Source organism: Octodon degus, unplaced genomic scaffold, assembly GCF_000260255.1.
Source record: "Octodon degus isolate 3935 unplaced genomic scaffold, OctDeg1.0 scaffold00042, whole genome shotgun sequence".
Classification (NCBI taxonomy): domain Eukaryota; kingdom Metazoa; phylum Chordata; class Mammalia; order Rodentia; family Octodontidae; genus Octodon; species Octodon degus.
Genome location: NW_004524618.1, coordinates 2,250,229 through 2,255,504, shown reverse-complemented (window position 1 = coordinate 2,255,504; position 5,276 = coordinate 2,250,229). Strand labels below are relative to the sequence as shown.

The window sequence follows — 5,276 nt, the reverse complement described above, 5'->3', positions numbered from 1 at the left end:
GGCAACCTTTACACACTTTGCTTCATAAAGAAGAGGGCCATGAAAGCACAGTACTAGTTAGCCTTCCTGAAACTTGGGCTTCAGGTCCTGTTTGGGCGCCATTTATAAGTGATTCGCCACCTCCTCCCACCACCCCCGACTACCGCCCCCTACTCTCTACCCCACCTGAGCTCACAACAGACCCGCCGTCAGGCACAGCCGCTCTACATCCTGGGCCCCAATATGGCTTTACTTTTTATACTTCATTTTTATACTTTTCTGCTGGATGGTTAAGACCAAGACAAAGCAAGACCTATATAACAAGAAATGTAACTTTTGCATCTGACAAGGTCAGTCAAATCCCTCAGGATTTATCCTGAAACACTGTATTGCAGTTTGTAGGTCCTTTGTCAATGTCAGCCATGAGGATGAGTCACGGTGATTGCTTGACCAATTTGCTCTCTATGAAAGCTTGAGAGAATGTTTTCTCTCCATGTGACTCTCCTTAGGCACGCTCTACATCATCCATCACTTTGCTCTGTGGCCAAAAAGCCAACTTTTTGATTCATTGACTGTAATTTTTTTTAAGTCTCAATTGCACTGATTTCTGTTCTGATCTCTATAGTTTCCTCCCTTGTATTCATGTTAGGCTTACTTTGCTCTTCTTTTACTAGAAGCTTGAGGTTCAACATTAGGTTATTTGAGCTCACTGTTTTTCTGATGTGGGAATTCATTGCTGTAAATTTCCCTCATAGGACTGCTTTCACTGTGGCCCATAAATTCCAGTATGTCATACTGACAATATTCTTTAATTGCAGAAACTGTCTAATTTCACCTGTGGCCCACTGGTTGCTCAAGAGAGTATTATATAATTTCCAAGTATTTATGTAGTTTATTATGGTTATTTGCCATTGATTTCCAATTTAATTGCACTATGATCTGAAAATATTCATTGAAATTATTCATTGAAAAATTTCTTTGTATTTATTTAAGCATGTTCTTTTTTTTTCTTTTTTTTTTTTGCAGAACCAGGGATTGAACTCAGGCCCTTGCGCTTGCCAGGGAAGCACTTATTCCACTGAGCCATCTCCCCAGCCCCATGTTCTAAAAGCTAGTATGTAGACTATTTTGAAGAAAGTCCAATGTACTTCTTCTTTTTTTTGCCGAACTGGGGATTGAACTCAGGCCCTTGAGCTTGCCAGGGAAGCGCTTATTCTACTGAGCCATCTCCCCAGCCCCTCCGATGTACTTCTGAGAAGAATGTGTATTCTGTTGCTGTGGGGAGGAACATGCTGTAGATATTTACTAACACCATTTGTTCAAAAGTTTGTTTCAGCTCTGATATTTCTTTCTCTTTTTTTGGTCTAGTTCATCCAGCTGTGACAATAGAGTTCTCCCACTACAACTGTATTAGGGTTTATCTGATATTTCATATCCATTAATGTCTTATATAGTTTGATATGCTAGTATTCGGTGCATACATACTTAAAATTATTATCTATTCTTCTTGGACTTTTGCTCTAACGAGTACATAATGACCTTTTTGTCTCTTCTGATCAGTCTTGGCTTGAAATCCACTTTATCTGGAAACAGAATAGCTACCATGCTTTTTTCTGGGTTCCTACTGCATGGAGTATTATTTTCCATCCTTTAACTTTCAATCTGTGAATATCTTTTTTTTTTAGAAATCAAAATATTTATTCACATAATTGTAAGCTAAAGTCAAAGCTAATCATCTACAGCAAGGACAACGAAGTGCACGTGGCGCTGGCTTCTCACAAGTCTTCCTCTGAGGCAAGCAGACTGATAGTTGCTCTTGAACAAGTCGATGCAGCTCTGCAGGAGGGAGACATTTCTGGCATGCTTGATTTCCAGCTCTGACATCTCTATCAGATTCTTCCTAAATGCTGCCACTTTCTTCCGTTTGAAGTTCATCAGTTCTTCCCTGGCTGACTCCAAGAGCTGCTCGAACTTCTGACAGCACTGCTGCTGGTGTGCCTCGGCCACCTTCATGTCCTGGCTTTTCAGCCGGGCCTTGTCCAGAGCTTTGTTGGAATTCTCATAGTCAATGAGGGCTTTGGTGCATCTATACAGAAGGTCCTTGGCAGCCTCGATGTTGAGCATGTAGTAGTGGAGCAGCTCCGTCAGCTTTAAGTCTTCGTCCGAGGAGACACGGCCCTCCACTTTCCGAAGTTTTTCAAATAGCTCAGCAACCTTCAATAGGTACTTCTTGATGATGGTGGGCTCCTCCAAGGCCAGGCTGTGCAGGCAAGCTGCTGTGTGGATGTAATCATCGGCGACACTTTTATGTGCCTGGGTCATCCTGTCAGCTTTGCCACAGGAGTCCTTGATCCTGTTGTAGTAGTTAACCAGGAAGTTCTTCTCCTGCTCAAAGAAGTCATCCACCTCCTTAACCCCAGAAAAGAGAACTTCATCAGCACTGTCCACCACACTCTTGAAAAACCCAACAAACACCTCTCCGGTGTTCTTCTGCCTGACACTTACATCCTGATCATATTCCAGGAAAACATGCAAGTTGCGGTCTTTACTGAGAATAGGGTGAGCAGAGAGCCGCTGAAGAAAGACTTCATGGGAGGACACTGTCTTCTTAAAGACAGCGAGATACTCCACCTCCAGCTCCTGCTTCATCTTGGTAAATTCCTCCTTGGTCATGGACCTTTCTCCCTCTCCCAGCTTCTGCATCTTCTCACAAGGGCCATCAAAGTCTGGCTTCATAGGAGCTGGAGGAATAATAAGCCCTGCGTAGTCTGTTGTTTCAATGAGAGTGTCATGTAGACACACAAAGTCCTCATGTTGCCTTGTAACAGAAAACTCTGGACTCTGAAATGCAGGTAGTGTAGTCTTGGTGTGCACCGTGAACTTGACCTTGTCCCTCTCACTCAGTGCATTGGGTACGTCAATTTGCAGTGAAGGGTCGACGTTCAGGTCCACAGACACAGATCTTAGCCTCGCTCCGCAACACGTGGGAACCGCTGACCGAAGGACTACGACAGCAACGTGTGATGACAGTCACCCCAGTGGCATGGATGCCTCAAGAAAGAGCGTGTTCTAGTGTGGGGGTCTAATTTATGGCGCAACCCGACTCCAATGTGACGACCAGGCTGTGAATATCTTTTTTAGTTACATGTATTTCCTGTATGCAGCATATTGTGGGATCTTTTTTCTTGATCCATTTGTTTCTTTTGATTGGAGAATTAAGACTTTTACATTGATGGCTATAACCAACATGCATTATCACTGGCATACACACTATTTTCCTGTTACTGGTTTCCTTTCCCATCGTTTAACTGCCTGCCTTACCTGGTGGGTTTATTCTTTTAGAACCCATGGAATTACTGTCTTTCTCTAGAATACCCTTCAGAACTTTTTGGAGTGCTCATTTGGTGGTCATTTTTTTAGGTGTTATGTCTCTAACCATTCATTCATCCATCCATCCATCCATCCATTTGAGACATTCCTATGTAGTTCAGGCTGGTCTCAAACTCATAACATCCTGCTGCCTCAATCTCTCAGATGCTAGGATTACAGGTAGGTGCCACTATGACAAGCTTTCTCCATCAATTTTGAAAGATAATTTTGTAGAGTATATCAATCAGGGTTGGAAGTTGTTTTCTTTTAGGGCTTGAAATACTTTACTCTAAGATCTTGATGTAAGGATTTATGTTGAGATACTGGTTGTGATTCTGATGAGTTTTCCTTTATAGATGATTTGTTGATTTTCTCTAATAGCTTTTAATATTTTGCTCTCGCGTTAAATTTATGGAATGTTGACTATTATATAGCTTGCTATAGTTTTTTTCTGATCCTATTTAGGGTTCTATATGCCTCACTTAAAAGTTAAATTCTTTTTTAATGCTTGGCCAAGTTTTGCTATTACTTCTGTGAACAGGATTTTTATACCTTTTGTATTATTCTTCTGATTTTTTTTTATTGATTCTGATTAATCTGTTATCCTTCCTTGCATCATCTAGCAGCTACTGGATTTTCAGTAGTACCTCATTATTTTTAAGAAGTCTTTCATTTGGTGATCTCCAACCACAAATGTGTCTTCTAGGAAAGTTTTGGTTTTTTTTTTTTTTTTTTTTTTGTGTGGACTTTTTTAAATAATATCTTTATTTTAAAAATACTTCAAAAAGTAAATCACTGAATTATTCTCTCTCCAAACATTACCCTCTTCTCCATCCACCTTCTTGTTCTCCAGTTTTTTTTTTTTTTTTTTTTTTTTTAGGAGAGGTTTATTCTTTGTTTTTGGTGTCAAGGACCAAACCCAAGACTTCCAGCTTGCTAGGCAAGTGTTCTATCGTGGAGCCAAATCCTTAGCCCTTGTCTTCTAGATCTGACATTATCTTCCTATTGCCTATGCTTTCAACAGAATTTTTCATCTCTTAAGATATCTGTTTGAATCTCTTTTATAGAATCCTGTTCTTTCCTATGTTGGGCATTCATGGTTTCCATCATTCTCCTAAGCTTCTCTGTATTTCTTACCTGTATGTATTCTAGATTCACTAACTATTTCCTTCATTATGGAAATCTTCTCTTTTATTATCTGCATAATTATTTTTTATTTTTTTCCTAGAGACCCATTCATCTGGCTTGTTACATCTGCTGCTACCATTTCAGAAAGTTCAGCTGGGTGTGTTTTGATTTCTTGTACTTCAGTACCCCATTGATTTACTTTCGATAAGGTGGAGGTCTGGCAGTTGTAACTTGCTATGTTTTCTCATTTTCTGTTTTTTAAAAATTTCTTTGTGTTGATGCTTATAAATTGCTTATGGTATGTAGCTTTATTACTAGTACTGAGACCTCTTTAGAAAATGACTACTTTTTAAAGATGTTTCATAGGCATACTAGCTTTTGAGTCTGTCCCAACATCTTGCCTCTTCAATTTGTAAGAGATAAAAGGTTGGATTCAGTGCTTTGGTACTGGACTATGGTATTGTCTATGATCCCCCAGATAATCTTGGTTTGGCATATGAGAATACAACTATGATCACAACTATGTTACCTTGGCTATAGTACAATCAATAACAACAACAGCGTCAAGTGTAGTCTACAAAATAAGAAACTGTGATACCCACTAATTTACCACCTTTAACCATAGGTATAAGATTTATAGTTATATAACAAAATCTAAAACAAATCACGGTGGGGCTGGTGAGATGGCTCAGTGGTCTAAAGCACCTACTTGGAACAAGCTTGCCTGAAGCACAGGGACCGCGGTTCCATCCCCCAGCACCACATGCCAGCCAGCCCCGCCCCCTGGTGGGCTGAGCTGG

At 40.3% G+C, this 5,276-nt stretch overlaps 1 protein-coding gene and 1 pseudogene across 2 annotated transcripts in view; both read right to left on the bottom strand.

Annotated features, from left to right (window-relative positions):
• Sufu (SUFU negative regulator of hedgehog signaling) overlaps positions 1-5,276 on the bottom strand; it is a 163,814-nt gene that overhangs the window by 62,771 nt on the left and 95,767 nt on the right. The gene's annotated exons all lie outside the window — the stretch shown is intronic.
• Positions 1,708-3,280, bottom strand: LOC105742204 (annotated as a pseudogene).